General features: G+C 34.7%; 1 pseudogene; it reads right to left on the bottom strand.

Annotated features, from left to right (window-relative positions):
• Nucleotides 1-97: 97 nt before the first annotated feature.
• Nucleotides 98-23,681, bottom strand: LOC110670020 (uncharacterized; annotated as a pseudogene).
• Between the last annotated feature and the right edge of the window lie 1,885 nt (nt 23,682-25,566).

Genomic DNA, 25,566 nt, shown 5'->3' with positions numbered 1-25,566 from the left:
AAGGAATGATTAGAATGACTAGAATGAGTTGTAATTGCATGCTTGTTGAAGTCCAATATTTCACATGGTGATCACTGCACATACAAAACGCCTCACATGAACTAAACGCTTCAAATTCCTCATGTTATTTATGATATCCTAGAAAAACTCAACTGGTGTCCACTGTGGTGTGTCTTAGTTACACAAAACAAATTATCTAAAACTAATACATAACAGGAGGGGGAGGGGGATTGAACTAATAGAATGGAACATTAATTCTACAATTTACAAGGAAATAACTCATGTTGCACTAAAAATTTTGATAAAATAGAGGAAATATTACAAAGTTAAACTAAAGCTAAATATTGCCCAAGACTTGGTATAAAACTCACTCGTCAATTTTCTACAGGCCCCATTTGACATAGATTACCTGTTTTTACCAAACAGAATATATATATAATCAGTAATCATTCTTGTCACACCCTACCCCTCAGTAAGGCATAACATGATCCCCTAGTATACCTAATGAATTACCAACTCCGTCTACTGATAACCCATTAAATACACTACAAGGGATTTTAAAAACTTTTCTTACTTCTTTTACAGTGGTGAGCACTATTTACAGGTGTTAAAGACTTTGGTGAACTGAGTGAAATAACTAACTCAATTGGTTTATTTGGAATTTCTGTAAAAATTTTGGCAGAGTGCCATCTGTATTTTGGATAAAACAGTTCTTCAGAAAACCTGTAAAAAGTACTTCAATAATTTTCCAAATCTCAACTCCAATACATTTCTCAACACAACAATTTATCAACTCAATTCCATAGAAATTTTTCAAAGTCTGAGATAAGGAAATATAATACAGCTTTTACAAGTCAAAACAGCTCGTAATTATTTTACAACTTCAAGGTACAATTTGAATTTACAACTGCTCAAAACCAAAAACAATATGTACATACAGTGTCATACATTACAGTACAAAATGCAAAATATTGGTATACTCATTATACCCGAAAAATCTCTCGCTGGAGGTATATGCAGCCTAGTCTGCTGCCCTGTCTGTCTCTCTCTACTGACAAAGAATTAAAAAGCTATCGCTGAGACAATGTCTCAGTGGTGCACAACATTAACCAAATACAATTTAATCACAATTCATAATTCATGTAAATAGTGGATACTTAAAATCATAGTTAAATTCAAGACAATAAATGTCAACAAGAATTTAAACTCCATTTGTCAATATCACAATAATTTTCCATAAGTCAGATCATGTTTGAATTCAAAAGACAGTATATGTCAATGAGAGTTTAAATCAATTTCACAATCTCACAATACATAATAATGCAATTTAGTCGAACAATTTAAGAATACAGTGTTGCCAATTCATTCACAACTTAAGCCATGACACAAATTTCCGATCAATGCCGTGTTGTACACCACGACAAAGCAATCACAACCTCACTAATCGAAATCAATGAGGAAGGGGAGCTAGCTATATAATGAGTACTCATCCGATCACCTCAACTGGTAAACCAGAGAGGGAGAAAAATAAACGATCACGACTCCATAAATGGAGAAGGAAAATAAACGATCACAACCCCATAAATGGAGAAGGAATGATACGATACTGTCATGCTAAGTGTGAACACAAAATCAATTCCAAACATTTTATTCAAATGATTCGTGAGAATCCAATAAATTTCCAAACTCATAGTTTCATTCATAAAATGGCAACCCAATTCATAATTAACTTCAATTTCCACAAAAACCATTTACAGTGCTTTTCAATCAATAAGTTTCCATCAATATCATTCAAACAATTTTTCACAGTTTCAAACCATTCACAATGTTTTTCAATCAATGAGTGTCCACCAAACACATTTCCACAATTTAAAACAATGATATGCAAATAGTCAATATTTATTTCCATTGAAAATAATTCAAAAGAAACAGTTGTTGTGCACAAACACAATTTAAAACAATAATATACAAATATTCAATATTTATCTCAATTGAAAAATTCAAAAGCAATAGCCGTTGTGCACAAACCTCTGATGACTGTCTCCCTGGTCTGGACTCAGTGTTTCCTTCCCTTTTGCTGAGACCTTGTTAACTGAGAAACACAATTTGAAGTGTTTCAGTCCTAAATTAATTTGCCTCTAACGATAATGTTCGATAAACAATTCACTGAATACCTTTATTTGCTTAATCACCTAATATACCGACCCTCGACGTGTTCTAGGTAAATTAGGTCTTAGTGTCATTAACATGTCATATTCGATAGGGTTTTAGGTTTGGTACGTTTTACCAAAGTCATTTCCTTGCTTAGTGCATTTTAATGCAACTTGCTGGATTTCGGAATACTGGTTTGACCTAGCCGGACGGCCTAGTTCCCTCGGTTTTCGGGTCTCGGTCGAAACTACAAACTTGTAGATCTAGGTCTTATGGACCGCGGTGCAAAATTTCAGGTCAATCCGAGTTAAGTAGACCGAGTTATAGTCATTATACTATTGCTGGTCAAATGGTACCATTTTAGGTCAATTTTTGGTCAATTTGGTCAACTCTGGTTCGGCCAGTTTTTGGACCCGAACTTGTTCAAGTTGTTTGACTTGCTTATGGTCATTTCTGGGCTTTGGTGTCTTCATAAGACTTGTAGGTATGGGTCTTAACTATTCTTGGTCAAAATTTCAGGTCAATTGGACCTGGTTTGAGTGAGTTATGGCCTAAACACTCACTGCTGCCCAATTGGTCATTTTTCAGGTCCTAATTGCACCTAATCCGAATTGGTCATTTTTTTAGGTCACCTTGCAAGCAGAATTTTGGTATGGTTTCTCAATGAAAGTTGGCACATTTTGTGCCTAGTTTCACCTCAAATTGGTCTCATACCAATTGAGGTTACACATTTAAGGTTATAGGCTAAATTGTACACTGCCCTCACTATGCCTTTCACACCCCACTTCAAACACACATTTAACTTGCAAAGTTTACTTCCATACCCTACCAATCTGTTTTGGTACATTACCAAAAGCATTATCTACTTTACATTAACATTATTTTGGGCAGATTACCATTACTCTCAACACACCAAATATCATTCACAATTACAATTTCTAATTACCATTACAAACACACCTAACCATTACAAATTTTACATACACTTTACAATATCAATCTACATACATCTCATCAACCTTCTAGGTCAATATTCTGCCCACACTTCCTTCAATATATACCATTACTCAAGTGTCCCCAAGCTGCCAAAAATATTCTTCAACACCAAATTGTCCTACAATTCATCAATTCCCATCCAAGTGCCAAAAATCACCATATAAATATGAAGTAATTCACTAGGTTACTAATTCATCATGATCAACACCATTTCTCATCAATTATATGCACAAATATCTCATCAAAAACGTGACTCATGGCTGTCCAAAATGAAAACAACAATAACCCTTCAAACTCAAAATTTTCCTTCACCAAACCAACACCCATAACATGAACATAAACTTTAACAAAGAAATTCTCAAAAATGCAAACTTACCTTTAATTGTAACTTGCTAAACCTTCATCAAACTTCTCAAAATTGGTATCAATATCTTCCTTGTGATGTGTAGACCATTTTTTATGAAGGAACTTAAAGGATTGGAGTTGAAATGGAGAGAGGAAATCAAGCTTTACACAACACGTCCATGGAGGTTTCAAGGTTCTTCATTTCGCAAGTTGAATGCAAATGAGGAAGATGAATTATTCAGCTGCATTTTAAGTGTACACATGTCCCACTATGTATTTAATTAATCCTTAGTGGTCCACTAAAAATTAAATCATATTTTAAGCTAACTTCCCACTTATTCCACATTTAACCCATGATTTCCACTATTTATTTTAGGTACCACCAATTTAATTTTTCATTTTATTTTCTAAGTGTAATATTATTTATTTTTAATGGACATTTAGGTCAAAAGACACTTCGGGATGTCAAATGACCATAATGCCCCTGTTCGGGTTACGTTCCCGATTTTTCGGTAACACCGTATTTTGTCTGTTTTTCGATTTTTCACTTTTCTTTGTACTAATTATTTAATTTTTCTTTAATCTTTCTAATGAGATTTATACTTCAATAAGGGTCTATTTATGTCCTAAAAATGTTTTCCAGGGTTCCCATGATCCAAGGCCGATCCAACGGTCCACGCCGTGACTTCCCGGTGCGGTCACCCATCGCTAGGTTTCCCGGCTCACTTACTCGGTTACATTTCTTTGCTATGATTTTTCCTTTGTTTTCCTTGTACTTTCTTTTCTTGTATTTCATTATTTTATGTCTCCTCACTCATATTGAAGTGTAGTTCTAAGCATCCTAGCTGTCCGGACAACACTGGTCACCGGTACAGTAGAACGCACTACCGAACTTAGGGGTGTTACAATTCTTGAGAGATTCTAGGTGAAAAAGCAAAAGAAAGTGCAATATAGTGAAGGCAGCAAAAGGGGGAAAAAACATGTAGCTGAGAATGACAGTCAACTTGTGGTTCAACCTAAAAACAGAATGTATCTCATCTCAACATTTTGTGATGTAATTCCATGGACATGCATACAAAAGTATAGAACGTGACTGTTACTCATGGCTGAACCTAAAAACAAAATGTGCGTTATCTCAACATTTTAGGATATAATTGTGTGAACACCAAAGCTAACCTTGTAACACCCTCACTTTAGCTAGTCCGTACATTCGATTGTTCCGGTGACCAATGTCTGTCCAGACAGCCAGAATGTCCGGAACTATAATTAGACTAGAGTGAGAAGTCATAAATAATTCAAATAAGTGTAACAAAAATTAAGAAAAAATTTTAGAAATAAAATACAAGAAAGTTAAATGAGCCGGTGCACTAGCGAAGGGTAACCTAACAGGAAGTTGCTGTTTTCACAGCTAAAAGCCTTAAACCCGGGGAAAAATTCGTGAAATAATTTTTGGAACTCCAGAGAAGAGTCATTGAGCCTTCGATGGCATTAGAATGCCAAGAAAATACTTAGAAAAATTTTTAGATCGGTACAGACAATTTTAGTCCGTTAAGCAAAATGAAGGGCATTTTGGTCATTTTGTTTTCAGAAACGATTTTTGACCAACTTGTCCATTTAAGTAAATGAGATTTATGACATAAAATGTGAGTTACTAGTGAAGAAAAATTTTATTAAAAATAAGTAAAGGAAGAAGAAAGAAAAAGAAAATAAAAATGAAGTAAAATCTAATTATGACATAAGATGATGTCATTAAAAACCTCTTCCACCAATCACCATTCACCAAATACACTTAAAACACAAAAAGGGGCTGAAAATAAAATTAAAAATCTGCCCATCTTCTTTCTCCTTATGGCTGGCCGAACCATCTTCCATGAGAGCTCCATCATTTTCCTTCAACAAAGCTTCCTTTCCCACTTAAACTCACCATAAAAACCCTACCTCTCTTTAATAAAATTTAAGCTTACACTTTGGGCAAGCTAGAAATAGCAAAAAGAATTGGAAATCAAGAAGTTTTGGAAGTTGGGAATTGCTCACTAAGAGGTTAGTACTAGCTTCTCTCTTCTTTTCCTTTCTAATGTTTAAATCAAGGTTAAGTATGAGTAAATTACATGGAAAAAATTGAAATCCATGCATGAAAAGAAAGACCTAGATTTCGGCAGCCATGAAAGGATGTAGGGTTTGATGGTTTTTGATGGATTTGAATGGCTTAGAAATGGTGTTTGATGTGTAGACATCAATTAGAAATTGATTAGTATGCCTAATGTGATATGTGTTGTGTAAATCTTGAATTGGAGTTAGGGTTTGATATAAAAATTAGGAATTTAATGATATGTTGATAAATTGTTGATGTTGAGACTAATTATGGACTAATTGAAGTGCATGGAATATGAATTGTGGATGGTAGTAGTGTGGGAAGGTGGTATTGGGAGTGTTCTTCTTGTGCAGGGAATTCTGGACCTATGAGTCCAGTGTGTTTAAATGAACATAAATAGAGCTAGATAGCTCCAATTGGTGTGAGGCCAATTAGAGATGAAATTTAAGACCTTAAGCCACATTTTTCATGAAGAAACCCTGCCCAGAAAACCAACTTAAGTTGACCTAAAAATTGCCTCAATCCGGGTAACACACAAGCTGTCCCTGAAAAATGACCAAATGAACTTTGGTCATAACTCAGTGTAGAAATATCCAATTGGCCTAAATTTTATATCAATAGAAAGCTTAGATAATTTAGAACAACTTTCATGAAGACCATAACTCCAAATTTTCACCAGAACTTAATGAAATTGTCCACTAAAGTCAAGACACCAAATCTGGCAGAACCAATTCTACCCAGAATTCTGGGTACAGGTCAATCCGGCCAGTTATGGTAAAATGGCCATAACATGAGCTACAAAACTCCAAATAGAGTGATTCAAAAAGGAAATTAAAGAAGATACATAAAGGAACAACTTTAATTATGAACATTTGACTAAATTCTCACTGTAGAATTGTCTAATGGAATAGTGAACTCTAGCACCCAAAACTGAAACTTTTGATTTATTTCCTATTAGTTTGAAGTATTGATTGGCAACCAATGCCAACACTTTGTTGAACCAAAATGTGGTAATCTCATGTGGTTAGAACTCATGTTACTATTATGTATAAAAAAGTCAACAAATTAAGTGAATAGTAATGTGTGAATAGTAACCTCAAAAACATAAGGAATAATAAAAGAAATTAAAGAAGTCATTATGAGTACTAATATATGTGGAAACCCATATACATTTATTATTTATTATTATTTTATTTTAATTAGCTAATAATAATTTAATATATTTATAAAAAATATATATATTTTATTAGATGGTCTGCTTATTTATTTTTAGATATATTTATATTATTTTTGAAATTAAATATATATCTGCAATCTGAACAACCCAGTTCAATAATAACTCTATTCCCATTCTACACCTAATAGAACTCTTGAAATATATATATACTCTAATCATCTCTTCTGTTAAACTTTACTCTCAAAACCTGGTTGTCACCTCTATCAAATACTCTCAACAGAGAATCCCTAAATTTTTCCTTCTCTATTCATCACATTCGATTCTGTTTTCAAGGTAAAAATTCTCATTCTTTATTCAATAATGGGTGAATTTAATTTTATTTTCTTTCATTGATTTGTTACAACTACCCTAAAAATTTTTTTTTTTTTCTTTGATCATTAGTATTGAATTGGATTAATCATAATTATTGTGAGATAATATTTTTAAATTTAGATTTTATATATATATATATAAAACTTTTATTCTCCCTGTTCGTCCACGTCCCTGCACGTATATATATATATAAAACTTTTATTCCCCCTGTTCGTCCATGTCTCTGCGCGTGTATATATATATATATATATGTTATTTTATTTTATTATTATTTAATATTTTTTTTAATATTTTGGGTGTGTAGGAGATTTGAATATTCAATCAGTCAATTGAAATTATCTCTCTTCTATTGAAATAACTATTGTCTTGGAGGTTTCAGGTGATTGGTAATTATAGTACATGGCACCGTTTTTGTCCCTTTTAAAATTTCTTAACATTAAGTTTGTTATTAAATGAAATTTTAAATCAATATTTCAACAATGATTTTATATGTGATTTTCTATAGTTTTATTTTATTATTAAATTTTATTTCGATTTTGATTAAATAATTGATTTTGCCAACTATCTCTGCATTAGACCCATTAGGATTCCGGGAACAGGCCTTTAATGTATTTATATTGATTGATATTTGACTATAAAATTTACCGATGTGTTACTGAATTGATTTGAGATTGATTTGATTTTATTGACTCTCTGAAACTATTGAGATACACTATTGGAATTGCACTATCAGTTATTATTTGTTATCTGAAATTTTTTATTGATTTTGATTGATTTGTACAAATTGATTTTCTGTTTTGAATTGGTACCTGTGCCCAGTATCTGTTTCTGTTATCTGGCCTCGCCGTGTGGACCATCACGGTATTAGGTTGCATTGTCGAGTCATGCATCATTGCAGTTTATGGTTTGCATTAGTATCATATGCATTGATATCTGTGAAGGAGGAGGAAAGTATCTGATATCTGGTAGCGCGCTTACCATCTGGCCTTTGGTGATGTGGGGTATCATCACCCTGGTGCACTGTACCATAAAATTTTTATTGAATGAATCTCTTATATATATATGTTTTATGAAGTTATTTTATTAATGATTTTGACAGCATGAGCATGATTTTATTGAATAGAAAATTTATTATGAAATTAATCAAGCGTCTGCCTGTTCCTATTCCGTTGTGTGCTATAATTATTATTCACTGAGCATCTAGCTCAAACCACGTTTTCTCTGTCTGTTATCTGTTTCAGATCAGTAGAATTCTCCAGCTGATCCAAATATTCAGTCCATTCTCTGGAGAGGGACAACTTTGATTTGTTTTCATGGTATGCCCGAATTCATGCTTTCTCGGGCCAATAATTAGTTTAGTTTATTGAACAGTTTAAGTTTTTATTGAAATCTGTAGAGACTCCGCAGTTTACCTATGGGATATTTATGATGTTTATTCAGCATTTTGTTTATTTGAATTTTGTCTATTTTTGGGATTAGTAAGTGACAATATATTCATTCAAGATACTCTGATAAGGCTTGCATGATTTAAGAATACTTAAATTATGCGCCGGTCACGGTTCAGAATTTTGGGTCGTGACAAAGTTGGTATCAGAGCTCGGTTAAGGTCTAGTAAACTTGCGGAGCATAGGATACTTAACGTCTTTTCAGTTTATCATTGCTTCAGATATCTGCGTCCTTCGTACTTTTTCACCTGTCTTAATTTGGCTCACATTTTCAAATTTAATACTTGTTTATTAAAATGAATAAGTGCCTGAGTCTGTTAAATGTAAGAGGAGAGCTTGGGTCAAGGGTCTTAATGGTGCAAACCTTGATCCAACAAGGGAGGTACCCCCTAAAACTATTAATCAGACATCTGAACAGATGCCTATGGCTAAGACTGGGGCACAACCATTCTTTTGTTTCTCCATACTTTTCCATGATATTTAGTACACCACCTACTTTGTTAGAGTATCCTTCATCTGTATCAACACCTATGAGGAACGCAATAGACACTAATATGGTGTATAGGGGATGTATAGTTCACATTGGAGATAGGGAATTAGTTGCAGATCTTGTTTCTTTGGATATGTTTGAGTTTGATGTGATTTTAGGCATGGATTGGTTAGCCACTTATCACGTTTCATTGGATTATCATAATAAAGTTGTACTCTTTAAATTCCTGGGGAGGCAGAATTTCAATTTCAGGGAGATCGCAGTATAGCCTCTAGTAATCTTATCTCTGTAGTGAGTGCTAGACGATTATTGCGAAAGAGGTGTAAAGGGTATCTAGCTTATGTTAGAGATGTTCAGGTAGAAGGTGCAGGTTTGGAGAATGTTGCAGTGGTTAAGGAGTTTCCTGATGTGTTTCCAGAAGATTTATCAGGTTTACCCCCAGAGCGAGAGGTAGAGTTGGGTATAGACTTAGTCCCCGAATCGAGCCCATATCTATGCCACCTTATCGTATGGCACCCGCAGAACTTAAGGAGTTGAAGGAGCAACTACAGGACCTACTAGATAAGGGGTTTATTCGCCCTAGTGTTTCTCCATGGGGTGCTCCTGTGTTATTTGTACGGAAGAAGGATGGGTCTTTGAGAATGTGCATTGATTATAGGCAATTGAATAAGGTAACTGTGCGTAATAAGTATCCTCTTCCACGCATAGATGACCTGTTTGACCAACTTCAAGGTGCAAAGTATTTTTCCAAGATTGATCTTCGATCTGGGTATCATCAATTGAGGGTCAAGAAAGAAGACATACTCAAGACGGCCTTTAGGACTAGGTATGGACACTGTGAATTTCTTGTAATGTCTTTTGGTCTTATCAATGCTCCGGTCGCTTTTATGGATCTCATGAATAGAGTTTTCAAGCCTTTCTTAGATCAATTTGTTATAGTGTTCATCGATGACATTCTAGTGTACTCAAAGAGTAAGGAGGAGCATGAGCAGCATTTGAGAATTGTCCTTCAGACCTTACGAGAACACAAGCTATATGCCAAGTTCTCAAAATGTGAGTTTTGGTTAGATAGTGTGGCTTTCCTGGGCCATACAGTATCTAAGGATGGGGTGTGCGTTGATAAGAAGAAAGTTGAGGCAGTGCTTCATTGGCCTAGACCCACAACTGTGTCAGAGATTCGTAGTTTCTTGGGTTTAGCAGGGTATTATAGACGGTTTGTTCAAGACTTCTCTCGTATTGCAGTACCTTTAACTAAGTTGACACAGAAGAATGTGAAATTTCAGTGGTCTGAGGCTTATGAAAAAAAGTTTTCAGGAGCTTAAGACTCGTTTAACTACAGCACCAGTGTTAGCCCTTTCATCTGGATCAAGGGGTTATGTAGTATATTGTGATGCTTCTAGGATTGGTTTAGGATGTGTTTTGATGCAGCATGGACGGGTTATTGCATATGCTTCTCGTCAATTGAAAAGGCATGAGCAGAATTATCCAACTCATGATTTGGAAATGGCTGCAGTAATTTTTGTTTTAAAAATCTGGAGGCACTATCTGTATGGTGAGACTTGTGAAATCTTCACTGACCACAAAAGTCTCAAATACATATTTGACCAACGTGATCTTAATCTTAGGCAAAGGAGATGGGTAGAATTGCTGAAGGATTATGATTGCACCATACAGTATTGTCCTGGAAAAGCTAATGTAGTGGCTGATGCTCTAAGCAGGAAGTCTTCTGGTAGTTTAGCCCATATATCTACCAAGATGAGGCCTCTGATTGGTGAATTACATGGGTTGCTAGATCAGGGAGTAGAGTTTGAAATCATAGCTGGATCATTCTTAGCACATTTTCGAGTTAGGCCTATCTTGATTGATCAAATTAAGGCTGCTCAAAAGAGGGATTCTCAGCTGTGTGAGATTATAGATAATATTCATCAAGACCAAGCTCAAGGATTCATGTTGAATGATGATGGAGTTCTTCGTTATGGCACTAGACTTTGTGTCCCCAATGTTGATGAGTTGAGAAGAGAAATCATGGAGGAGGCACACCATTCTGCTTACACGGTACACCCAGGTTCAACTAAGATGTACCGTGATTTAAGGGAGCATTATTGGTGGGGTGGCATGAAGAGGGATATTGCAGACTTTGTTGCTAAATGTTTGACTTGTCAGCAGGTTAAGGCAGAACATCAGAGACCATCTGGGTTACTTCAGCCATTGCCTATTCCCGAGTGGAAATGGGAGCATATTGCCATGGACTTTGTTGTGGGTTTACCTAGTACACGAGTTACAATGCAATCTGGGTAATAGTGGACAGATTGACAAAATCTGCTCATTTCCTTCCTGTGAAGACTACATATGACTTTGCTAAACTTGCACAGTTGTATATAAACAAGATTGTTAGTCTTCATGGAGTTCCAGTTTCCATTGTATCTGATCGTGGTACTCAGTTTACTTCTCGATTTTGGAAGAAATTCCAAGATGCTTTAGGAACACGAGTAGACTTTAGTACTGCTTTTCACCCTCAGACGGATGGACAGTCAGAAAGGACCATACAGACATTAGAGGACATGCTTCGTGCATGCGTTATGGATTTTGGTGGCTGTTGGGATCATCATTTGCCTTTAGTAGAGTTTGCTTATAATAACAGTTATCAGGCAAGTATAGAGATGGCTCCATATGAGGCATTATATGGTCGAAAGTGTAGGTCACCGGTTTGTTGGGATGAAGTTGGAGAAAGAAGGCTTATTAGACCAGAGTTGATACAATTAACTTCAGAGAAGGTTCGACTAATTCGTGATCGACTTTTGACTGCTCAAAGTCGACAGAGAAGTTATGCTGACCCTAAGCGTAAAGATGTAGAATTTATGATTGGTGATCATGTATTTCTGAGAGTTTCCCCTATGAAAGGAATCATGAGGTTTGGGAAGAAAGGGAAGCTTAGCCCTCATTTTGTTGGTCCATTTGAAATTTTGGAGAGAATTGGAGCAGTTGCTTACCGTTTAGCCCTTCCACCTGGTTTTGCACATGTACATCCAGTTTTCCATATTTCTATGCTTAGGAAGTATGTACCAGATCCATCTCATGTTTTACAACCTCAAATCATGCAAATTAGGGATGATATGTCATATGAGGAACAACCAGTAAAGATTTTAGATCGACAAATTAGGAAACTCCGATCTAAGGAAGTGGCTTTGATCAAAGTCTTGTGGCATAATCACTCAAGTAGTGACGCCACTTGGGAGGCAGAATCTGAAATGCGAGCCAAATATCCTCACTTATTTGATTCTTTAGGTTAGAATTTTGTCTATTCAAATTCGGAGACCGAATTTTTTTTAAGGGGGGAAGTATGTGGAAACCCATATACATTTATTATTTATTATTATTTTATTTTAATTAGCTAATAATAATTTAATATATTTATAAAAAATATATATATTTTATTAGATGGTCTGCTTATTTATTTTTAGATATATATATATTATTTTTGAAATTAAATATATATCTGCAATCTGAACAACCCAGTTCAATAATAACTCTATTCCCATTCTACACCTAATAGAACTCTTGAAATATATATATACTCTAAACATCTTTTCTGTTAAACTTTGCTCTCAAAACCTGGTTGTCACCTCTATCAAATACTCTCAACAGAGAATCCCTAAATTTTTCCTTCTCTATTCATCACATTCGATTCTGTTTTCAAGGTAAAAATTCTCATTCTTTATTCAATAATGGGTGAATTTAATTTTATTTTCTTTCATTGATTTGTTACAACTACCCTAAAAATTTATTTTTTTTTTCTTTGATCATTAGTATTGAATTGGATTAATCATAATTACTGTGAGATAATATTTTTAAATTTAGATTATATATATATATATATATATATATATATATATATTTGGAAGTGTCCCATCCCTGTTCATATAACAATTGAAGCGTCCCACCGTCCCTGTTCATATAACAAGTGAAGCGTCCCGCCCCTGTTCGTCCACGTCCCTGCACGTGTATATATATATATATATATAAAAAAAAAACTTTTATTCTCCCTGTTCGTCCACGTCCCTGCACGTATATATATATAAAACTTTTATTCCCCCTGTTCGTCCATGTCTCTGCGCGTGTATATATATATATATATATATATATATATATATGTTATTTTATTTTATTATTATTTAATATTTTTTTTAATATTTTGGGTGTGTAGGAGATTTGAATATTCAATCAGTCAATTGAAATTATCTCTCTTCTATTGAAATAACTATTGTCTTGGAGGTTTCAGGTGAGTGGTAATTATAGTACATGGCACCGTTTTTGTCCCTTTTAAAATTTCTTAGCATTAAGTTTGTTATTAAATGAAATTTTAAATCAATATTTCAACAATGATTTTATATGTGATTTTCTATAGTTTTATTTTATTATTAAATTTTATTTCGATTTTGATTAAATAATTGATTTTGCCAACTATCTCTGCATTAGACCCATTAGGATTCCGGGAACAGGCCTTTAATGTATTTATATTGATTGATATTTGACTATAAAATTTACCGATGTGTTACTGAATTGATTTGAGATTGATTTGATTTTATTGAATTGATTTGAGATTGATTTGATTTTATTGACTCTCTGAAACTATTGAGATACACTATTGGAATTGCACTATCAGTTATTATTTGTTATCTGAAATTTTTTATTGATTTTGATTGATTTGTACAAATTGATTTTCTGTTTTGAATTGGTACCTGTGCCCAGTATCTGTTTCTATTATCTGGCCTCGCCGTGTGGACTATCACGGTATTAGGTTGCATTGTCGAGTCATGCATCATTGCAGTTTATGGTTTGCATTAGTATCATATGCATTGATATCTGTGAAGGAGGAGGAAAGTATCTGATATCCGTAGCGCTTACCATCTGGCCTTTGGTGATGTGGGGTATCATCACCCTGGTGCACTGTACCATAAAATTTTTATTGAATGAATCTCTTATATATATATGTTTTATGAAGTTATTTTATTAATGATTTTGACAGCATGAGCATGATTTTATTGAATAGAAAATTTATTATGAAATTAATCAAGCGTCTGCCTGTTCCTATTTCGTTGTGTGCTATAATTATCATTCACTGAGCATCTAGCTCAAACCACGTTTTCTCTGTCTGTTATCTGTTTCAGATCAGTAGAATTCTCCAGCTGATCCAAATATTCAGTCCATTCTCTGGAGAGGGACAACTTTGATTTGTTTTCATGGTATGCCCGAATTCATGTTTTCTCGGGCCAATAATTAGTTTAGTTTATTGAACAGTTTAAGTTTTTATTGAAATCTGTAGAGACTCCGCAGTTTACCTATGGGATATTTATGATGTTTATTCAGCATTTTGTTTATTTGAATTTTGTCTATTTTTGGGATTAGTAAGTGACAATATATTCATTCAAGATACTCTGATAAGGCTTGCATTATTTAAGAATACTTAAATTATGCGCCGGTCACGGTTCAGAATTTTGGGTCGTGACAATATATATATAGTATAATTAGTGAATTAAAAATTCTTGAACTTTAGTGATTCTAGGACATAAAGGAATAATCCATATGGAGAGACTTAGGAAAACATTTCGATGTACAAATAGTACACGAAAATTGATCGATGTGAATCGCAATTATCATGAATGGAATAATGAATGTATAAATTACGAGAAATACATGAATTATGTGTAATTGTGATATAGGAATTTATGTTTTCACTAGAAATAGAATAAAATTTTATCAATTATAATTGAACCTTATAATGAAATAATGACATAATAATACATATTAATGCTTAATGGTATTAATGTGCCCATGTATTGCCTAGACACGTGTGTCAGATTGGATAGATTGGTATGCCAATAGGGTATTGTTTTAGCAGTACTACGTAAGACTTTATACCCGCATTTATGACTTTATGCCCGCACTCATGGCTTTTATGCCTGATTACTTGTTATCATGGCTTTTAGCTATACTGATATGTTATCACGACTTTTTAGCCATACTGACTATATACGTGGTTGACGTACTGAGCTTACACGTCCCATGGTATGACGGCCCGAGACACTGCAGTGTCCAGTGCCAACGACCCGTTATCCAATTTAGTCAACCTGTCATAGGTTACTTGAGCAGTGAAATTTATTGAAATAAGTTAAGAATATTAGCAGTTAAGAATATTAGCAATTAAAAATATTAGAAATTAAACAAATGAGTAAAAAGACTTAAAATAAATTAGATTAATTATTTAACAGAAAGAATTGAAATGAACTGAACTGATGTTAAAAATTTATCTATTATTAAATGACACTGAGAACTTTAATTATTATGAAATAATCTAAGATAACCTAGAAAGTATTGAATTAAACGATACAAAAAGATTAATAATAGAAATATAATTTAAATAAATGTTACAATAAACTATGTTTTGTTTCCATCTGTATTTTGTATATTATCTTCTTTGTTATATTATTGCACTACTAAGCAGCAATGCTTAGCGCGATGGATTTGTTTCCTCGCCCAAGTACTGAAGGTAAAGCCCAACGGATATTAAATTGGGATTTTGGAGTTCTGATCTGCAGAGTGTCCAAGATTGTCACCTCCTCAGCAATGCATATAGATAGGACCCATATAGGTCATATTATGTATTTTGTACATTATAATTACTTATTATTTGTAATGTAATATCATTTGAATCCATATCATAGGGTGTGACGAAATTTTTACGCTGGTTGTCACCTACCGCAACCCTCCTCCTTTACCCGGGCTTGGGACCGGCTAAGTCGTTCAACTATGGAAGCGATCTTTCTCATTAGAAGCTTGATGGAGAAATATAGAGATGTGAAGAAAGATCTACACATGGTTTTTATTGATTTGGAGAAGGCTTATGATAGTGTTCCAAGAGAGATCTTATGGAATGTGTTAAAACAAAAGAGGGTATCTATTAAGTACATACAAGTATTGAAAGATATGTATGAAGGAGCAACTACTATTGTGCGCACAGTGGGAGGAGACATAAGTGATTTTCCGATCTCAATTAGATTACACCAAGGATCAGCCATAAGCCCTTACCTTTTTACATTAGTTTTAGATGAACTGACGAAACATATACAAGAGAGTATTCCTTGGTGCATGATGTTTGCGGATGATATTGTTCTGATAGATGAGACACGAGAAGGAGTCAATAGGAAGCTAGAACTTTGGAGAAGTACTCTAGAGTCAAAGGGTTTTAAGTTAAGTAGAACGAAGACAGAATACATGCATTGCAAGTTCAGTGAAGGCCAAACTGGTGATAGGGAAGGAGTTAGTTTGAATGGGGTGGTACTGTCCCAAAGTAATCACTTTAAATATCTAGGCTCAGTCCTTCAAGTAGATGGGGGATGTGAGGAGGATGTTAGTCATAGGATTAAAGCCGGATGGTTGAAGTAGAGACGTGCCAAGGGAGTTTTATGTGATCGTAAGATTCCCAATAAATTAAAAGGAAAATTTTACCGCATGACCATACGAGGCTATGTTATATGGTAGTGAGTGTTGGGCACTGAAAGAGTCGTATGCATCTAAGATAAGAGTTGCAGATATGAGAATGTTAAGGTGGATGAGTGGCCATACTAGACTAGATAAAGTCCGTAATGAGAGTATCAGAGAAAAGGTAGGAGTGGTGCCAATTGAAGATAAGTTGAGAGAAGGGAGATTGAGGTGGTTTGGTCATGTGAAGCGTAGACATACGGAGGCTCCAGTTAGACAAGTAGAGCACATTAGGTTAGAGGATAGAAAGAAAAAAAGGGGTAGACCTAAATTAACTTGGAGGAGAGTAGTACAACATGACTTAGAAGCATTACACATTTCTGAGGATTTAACCCAAAATCGTTCAGAGTGGAAAAAGCGAATCCATATAGCCGACCCCAAATTTTTGGGATAAAGGCTTAGTTGAGTTGAGTTGTATTATTTGTAATGTAAACTATGAATTGTATGTTGAAATATAGATTATGGAATTGTAATTAATTTGTAAATCATGTAAATTATGAATTTATGTAATCAGTCTGTAAATCATGTAAATTAATGAAATTTGAGAATTTTTATATATAAATTGTACATGAATGAAAATGCAGGAAAATGAATATGAAATTGAAATATATGGATGAGATTTGAAATATGAGATAATTATGAGAATAATTGATGAGATTTTTATTGTAAAATATTATTGAAAATTTCAAGCAAGTGAACAGTAAAATACGCCAAATGATAATAGAAACAGAGGAAACTCCATTGGTTTCTCCTTAGAAAAATAATTGATATTAAAATATAACAAGAACAAATTATTAAAAGAATAAAATAAGATAAGATAGGGTGCTTCGGCACCGAGTGTGACGTGTCTTGCTCGACTACACTATAGTCAGGTGAGGGTTGTCACAAACCTAGTTTCTAAAATTGCTCATGCAACCCCACCCTTCCCCATGTTGTTAGCAGAACGTCTATCAAGTAGCAGTGATAAAACAATAATAAAAAAAATAATAGTTTTCCCAAATTCTCATGTAAATTCAGAGAGAGATGCTATATGTTCAAATGGCTTTTACATAGAACAAAATACCAACATATGAAAAAATAATCTGCCCATAAGAGGGAAAACTTGAAGCTAAATGCAAGCACATGATAACATACAAAAGCTAACATTTTATAAACTAGCTATCCACTTCTCTAGATGACCCCCATGGCACCATGCTAATGGTATCAGCACAAAGAACAGAGTTTAAACACACAAATCAACAATTATCAGCATATGTAGACACATAGATACCTGATCAAAGGGAGCACCATAAAGATGCCATTACTTAGAAGACTTCATCATCTCCGAAAACATGTGCATAAAAGACTAACCAAAAACAGGTTGAAAATTTCCTTTGGCTTCATCATAAAACCATCTGCAACAATATTTTCCTCATCAAATAAGAATTGAAACAAGTCGATTCATTCTCCGCTTGAATGAAAACAATGAAACAGACACTTAATATATCCTCATCACTATTGTCAAAACAAGGGACCAAAAGAAAAAGAAAAAGAAAAAGGGAAAAGTAGAAGATAATAAAAAGCCAAAAACATAACCTCAAGCTCTAATTTGGAGGAAATTCAGAATACTCAAAGTTCAATCTAATCATTATCTTTACAAGAGGAAACTGTCAATCAAATAAGCATTTCCTAGTTGGTTTGAGAAAACATAGTACTGAACTTGATAAAGGGAGGAGAAAGGGAGAAATGCCATATTCTGCTGCTTGTTATTCCATGTTTGTATATTTTAAGTTTCAACAGTCCCTCAAATGTCACAGTTACTATGTGACACCAAGGAACCTGCCGACAATCTCCAAGCAAGAGTCTATCTGCTTGCCGCTGGGAATATAAAGTCAAAACTTCATTTCAAATTAATACTAATGGCTGCAGGCTGCAGCATCATCACAGATAATTATTTAAACATTTGTCCGAATTAAAGTTGCCACAATTTATCCACTCCCCCTATTAAAGTTCAACAATTAAAAAAAAACAAGCCGCCCCCCTCAGACAGTGAACAGAAGGCAACCTACCAGGTTTTTACTATGACTTGAATAGGCCATGGAATTTGACAAAGAGGCAATGAAGGGCTTTCTTCATACAAAGTGAAGGGGAGTTTAGAAAACTGTAATCACCACTGTTGTAGTTAATTTTATAATCTATTATGTATATCTCACTCTGATGAAAACATTTCAAAAGAATTCTCTCAAGACTTCTACATTTCTACCCAAGAAACAATTATTATTGCCCTTTCCTCTCAGTTTCATCTCAGACCCCTTCATTTGTGATGAATAAAAAAACGAAAAAGAAAATGACAAAAAAATAGGGTTTGCAATAGCTTATGTCAAATATTATTAGGATTATAATTACCAAGAAAAAAAAATCCATGCCTACACTACCCTAGAGATGGGTGGTCGCATCATACAGTTTTTCTCAAGCATCAGTTTGCATAAAAAAACCGGTTGTGGTCCATTATTAGCATCAGTTTCTAACTGACTTCATCTTTCATTGTTCTTTTGAAACTTGGCAGGAGAGAGAACTACACATGCACCTTGAATCAAGCCAGCCATTACACTGCTTTCATGATTAGATTCATACATCTGAAACAGAGAAACTTGGAGTTCAGTGCACACATGAAAAACACAACATTTGTCAAAATGAAAATTCAGGAAAGGGGAGGAAAGAATTAAATTCAACCAACAAAGTACATTAACTTTCAGCAAGATCAATATTTGTTCGTACATGCATGTGCACGTGTCTGCATATTTATACGACCAAGAACCTAGTAGGTTCATCCAACCACTTAACACATGATCAAATCAAACCACTCTATGACAACTTCAGATACTAGAGAAATGCAAGCATATACAAGATAATTCACCTCATTGCTTTCAGGGGCAGATGGGTGACCCACAGCCTCAGGCAGGTCACCTGGAAAGTAGCATCAATTCACAACAACCCACTTTGACCCTGTTCAATGTCCTCCCAAATTGCCTGCAACAGGAGTCCACATACCCGTATAAGGAATGTTTAAACAAAGACTACTCCACAAAAGGAAACGGAAAAAGTAAAATAACGAAAAACACAGCTAAATAAACAAACCAACTCTTAATTACATGCAATAGTTGAGTAATGGGCTTATATCAGACAAAACCATCTATGAATGCTTTCATTTCTGTAGCTGTACAATTATCATTGCAATAAGCATATGATTGGGGATTCACTTGCCTGAAACTTAGAGGGTATCAATTTCTCATGGCTAGAATGGAAAAGGGCATGATCGTGCCCTTAATATGTTACTCCATCAACAAGACAAGACTCATAGAATGTTTTTCCATCCTCAACTTTAAATGCATTCCCAATCCATTCAACACTGTGGATGCCATCAGAAGACATCCCAGCATGTTTTCTACTGTCATCATTAGGTTCAGAACTTCCAACAGGATTTGCATGGGTGACATCTTGCTTGCTTTGCTTCACATCGCATCTTGTTGTACATTCACTAAGTGTGCTTATACTCTCAGAGCCTACAACCACAGAATGGCCCTGACTAGTCTTCAAAGGAACTTCACTAGTGTTTGATGATGCCTCTTGGTCGATATCTTGTAAGTTGTTAGAGGGTTTGGAATTTTCAAAATTGTTACTAATAGTCTCAGATAATGTAGCGGGAGGTTGCAATTTCGATTCAGAAACAGATCCCTCTTCCTGTATTTGTGACTCAGATACTTGAGTTAGTTGAATGGATCTTTCACTTGATAAGCAAATAGAAGGAGAATTGGAGACAACACCCATAGACTGTGTTGAGTTATTTGGTAAATTTCCAGCACATGTTGCCCAATCCACATCTTTCACACTTGGTGAGAAACTATTCCCTGTCATGTCCCTTGCATTGGGTACTTTTGAATCAGATGCTGGCTCAGCATGGTTTCTAATCACAATACCCAATCCTGCAGAACTTTGTAAAGCAGAGCTTCCATTTGCTATTGACTTCTCTGGATTGACCTTTTAATCTACTATTCCATTTTTCTTCTCTGATGATGGCTGAGCTCCAGCTGGATTAGAAGGTCCTTTTGGTAGAGTAATGCTTCTCATGACACGACCATATTTAGGTGGCAAAGGCTTTCCATTGCTTAATGCTGTGCAGCTCAAGCAGTGCCACTCACCACCTCCAGGTATTACTTTCTGATTCACTGCTTCTAGACATTTTAAGTGAAATCCTTTGTCACAAACATCACAAAGGACTACAGTTTCCACCTCATTGACAGAAACTTTGCACATCTGGCAAGTCAAAGGCTTATTCATATATTCCCTTGAAGGTGGAGTCCATGTGTTACGTTCCAGACGTTTTGGTTGCCATAGCTTCTGAACAATTTTAGCAATTTCATTGTGGTTATTGAAAAATGATGAGGATTGGACATACTTCATTCCTTGCATAGGTTGATGTACACCTTGCAAATTTGTAGGAGTATTGTCAGCAATAAAAGGTCGGATTGCTTGATCTCTTGCAGCTTGAGAAGATGCCTGCGGCAAACCCAAATCAGTAGTTCCCTCAGCCTTAGCAGAGTTATAATTTAATACCTTGCTTTCTTGTGTGGCTTTTGCTGAGGACATAGAATGAGATTGTACAGACCAAGTTGAAGCATTCAACTGTGGCTGATTTGCACAATCATTTGCTGCAATTAGATAATTTAAAGAGTATCATAAGGAAACAAAATAAACAAAACAGAGTAACAAAGATGGTGATATTGACAATTTCACATTTCAGTTCAGAAGAATTTAAGAACATTCATTTGAAACGTGTTACAGTTGACATCACTTGGAACCTACCACCTAACCCAGCCCCTCCTCCCTACCTATTCTTTCTATTTCATACACATGCACATGCATAGATGCATACAGGATGAGAATGGAGTGTGCTAGGAAGAAATAACAAAGGGTATAAAGAACAACTCAGCGGAATCTTAACAAGATTGCAGTTTTGCTTATGTGTTAGCAATGAATCAAGTACATTTTACTTTTAAGGTGAAAACATAATACATAGTTTGCATAAGGATTGGAAAAATGAAAAATAGAACTCCTAAAAAATACCATTATCAAAATTAAGCACAATTTCTGCAAATAAATTATGGTTCATTCTACAATTCTTAGTTTTATTAGAATTTGCTTGATTATATCTTCTTATGTTATTTAGTAAAAAACCATTACAGGCTCAACAATCCAAACATTGTATCTAACAAGGAAAGGAAAAGAAAGAATTAAAGTTGACCATCATTACTGGACCCAGAAGAGAAAAGAGGTTAGGATAGAGGAGAAATAAAAGATCACCTTGTACTTTTGGTGCATAAGAAGTCGCATTTGGTCCCTCTGATTTAAAATGTAATTTTTCAACTCTAGGACCTGCTAATGCAGATGAATCCCATACTGGATGACTGTTGCATAACCCAGTGGATACTGTTGATGCTCTCACTTCAGTGGGGAGCAGCTGATTTGGTACAGATGTGGAAGTTGCTGTAGAGACATGCCCTAGAGTCACTGAAGCTGAATGGCCTCCAGAAGGTAAAGTTGTATTACTTGGTTTATCTGATGGAAACATGCAAATGGAATGGGATGGCCCGTGGATATCACCCACTGCACCAAAACTTGGCTGCAACATTTGAGATGAATATGTAGCAGAAGGTGCAGCAAATTTCTTGGATCCTTCCATCTAGACAAGCATAAAGAAATTCAAATTCTCTAGTCATGATACAATCCAAAAAAATCCAAAGAGGTAGTTGAATAGCTCAAACAGAGATAAGAATATAGTTTGAACTGCAGCCACTCCATGACAAGGATAATAGCATAAGTTTATATTAAACCCTAGAAATACTTAGCACCATTGGCCTAATATCTTTTGGTTTATGCTCTTTTCCTTAGCTGCATTGTTTAACCTAAGAATAAGCTTAAAATTCTACTATTTTACCAGGCAACTCAGAATTGGCTCGGTGGCTAAAGAGAAAACTAAATGTTTTTCTTTTGTTGGTGCTAAAGAACTAGTCTCTTGTCATTTCCATGCTCATTATCCTCATATTATGAAGCAACTGGACAATAAAAATAAACCCTACCATGTTTGCTAATGGCACTAAATTGACATGTTAAGGAAAAATAAAAACCTTAATTTATGGAAAAAAAACACCAACTTAACCAAAAAAAAAAAAAAGAAACCATGCAAATACCACTCAAAATCTCACAGAAGCAGACACACAGACTTGAACACTTTTACCTTCTCCTTTGTAAGTGAGACCTTCTCTTTAATAGACAACCTCGTCCCTTGAAACCCTAATCGTTGATCTTTGAGCTTCCAATTGAGCCCTAGATCCTCATTGACGGTCCCAATCGTATCCCTCGCCACTATATCCTTTGGCGCCAAATCCTCACAAATCTCCACCAGTTTTGTCCTCGCCTCCGCCATCAAATTTACCTCCGCTTCTGTTGGATTCTTCCCTCCTCTCATAGCGGCCATGGTCGACAACGCTAGCACTATCTCCGCCACTCTCCACATCTCTCCGGCCCCACAATTCGCCTTTTTGTTTGATCTGACACCTAATACTTCACTCTCCCCATTCTCCACCGGCCTCTTCTCGCCAACTACAGCAACCTCACAATCCGATTGAGGATTCATACCATCTGTGGACTCATCATTACCCGCCGAATCCATCTTAGGAGCCAAATCTCATATACGACACCGTTCCACGGAGAGCGACCTGCAAGAGAGAGAGAGAACAGAGGCATGTGAGGAGAGGAGGAGGGAAACGGGGGAAGGAGAGAAGCCCTAGAGAGAGAAAGAGAAGGGTTTGGAGAGAAATTTGAAAATTAGAGACGTTAAATTGAGTAACCTTTTTGGCGGGTAAATTGGAGCACTATGTCGTTGTAAGTGTGGCGAAAGAGAGAGAAATTGTGCACTGCAAAGAAGATGACAGAGAGAGCGCGTGTATCACTATGCAAGGCTCTTGTTAGCGTGTCTAGAGTGACTAGAGAGAGATTTTTAGGTTCTTGTTATTCGGTTCGGTTTAAATACCGGTTTACCGTAGGGGGATTCGACGTTTAATAATCCAGGGATTTTCATTGTGCTGTAGTGCGTATTTTACGTTGTTGTCAATTATCCAATAAGTTGGCTCCATGTCTGCTTAATCAACAATTAGATGACTTCTAAATTTTAATTGTATTTTAAGTCAATAAACTATTTATATTATAGTAATTTTTAATTATATTTTCATTAATAACAAAAATATCAAACTCATAAAATTAATTTTTAAATAATTTACTTACAAAAGTTGTTTTAAAAATAATAATTAAAATCAATTAAGACAATAAAAGTTTTTAGAGAAAACCTTTTCTCTCAATCCCGTTTGTTTGTTTCTGAGGCAACAGATCTTTTCTTGTGCCAACCAGCAACCTTACCTGCCCTTCGGGGCGAGGAGGGCGTCTCTATCCCTATTTTGATAGTGGATTGTGCTCTTTCCTCCCCCAGATTGAGTATTATTCATAAATAATCATCATTGGTTTTAGTATATTGATCTGATGTCTTTACTGGAGAGGGTTCTTTTGATCGATTTTGTTGTGTTTAACTTGCATGCAGAGTGGGGACAGTGATTGGTTTTCTTCTTTAACTTAAAGTTAACAGGTTCTTAGAACGATAGGTTGATCATTTTAGACGGCGAATGTATCTCTTGGAGACGTTACTCGTGCTTCCTCTATGGGCATCCAGTCTCTCAAAGGCTAGAGTGCAAAAGAGCTCTGCCTCGCACCCGTGGTTCTGCTTAGCTTTAGATCCTATTCTTCTCCATGGTTTCCAATGTTTACTTTGTTGCTGTAAATGGGTTCTAATGGTTGTTCTTCTTCCTGGTGTTCTGTTGCTAGTGGATTTGCTATGTTGGGTGTTGGTGGCTGGGCGATTCCTCTATGCTTCATTGTTGGTGGTCGCAACTCTTGGGCGAGTAGTAAGGATTGTTTGCTTCGAGGGCAACATCTCCTTCCTTGGTACTAGACCCTTTCTTTGGGTTAAGCTAGAGTTAGGGTTCTTATGTTTTTTTGAGCATTAGGCCTTTTTTGTTTGTGGGTTGGGGCAACCTGTTCGAGCCCATTTTTTTGTTAGTTTGATTTTGATTTTTAAGGAGAATTTAAGCGAAGTTGATTTGAGGATCTATCCCTCTCTTGTTCGTTGTAATGGTCCCTGGCCTTTTTCCCCTGCAATATTATATATATTAAAAAAAAAAAAAAAAATCATCATCATCAATGGAAAAAAAAAAAAAAAAAAAAAAAAAAGAAAGAAAATTTATTAAGGTTAATTATTTATATTATATTATATAATTGTAATTAATAAATTGTTTCATTTTATTTATTATTATTAATATTTATATTATTTATAAATAATTAATATATTTAATTAATTATTAAAAACCTAAAATAATTAGTTATTTTTATTTTTAATTAAAGGTATAAAAATAAAAGAGTTAAGAAATTATTTTTAAAGCAAACAAAAGAATCACTTATTTATTATTAATATAAGATAGTTATTTTTATTAAACATGGCTCGATAGGATAGTTTAATAATTAGTTATTTATTAACTTTTTTTATTATCATAATAGTAAATTTAGAGATTCAAACCTAAAGTAAGAGCCTCCATTCTCATGTCTTCTAAAGTTATAAAAAAATAAATTAAATCTGATTGAATTTATTTATTTATTTTTATAATATATCTAAAAATTAAAATTTTAACAATATTGAATACATTGAGTAACTTAATTATTTTTATCTATCTATAAAATATGAACATCTCGAATCTAAATTTTTTATTATAGCAATTTTAAAATTTATTATATTTATAGAGAGAAAATAAAAGAATTGTCCCGTAATTATTACTTGATTCGTACAAATATAAAACAATGTAACTGACATCAATAAATA

Source organism: Hevea brasiliensis, chromosome 4 (genome assembly GCF_030052815.1).
Source record: "Hevea brasiliensis isolate MT/VB/25A 57/8 chromosome 4, ASM3005281v1, whole genome shotgun sequence".
Classification (NCBI taxonomy): Eukaryota; Viridiplantae; Streptophyta; class Magnoliopsida; order Malpighiales; family Euphorbiaceae; genus Hevea; species Hevea brasiliensis.
The sequence above is the reverse complement of the archived record's forward strand: the minus strand, read 5'-3'. Positions and strand labels throughout refer to the sequence as shown.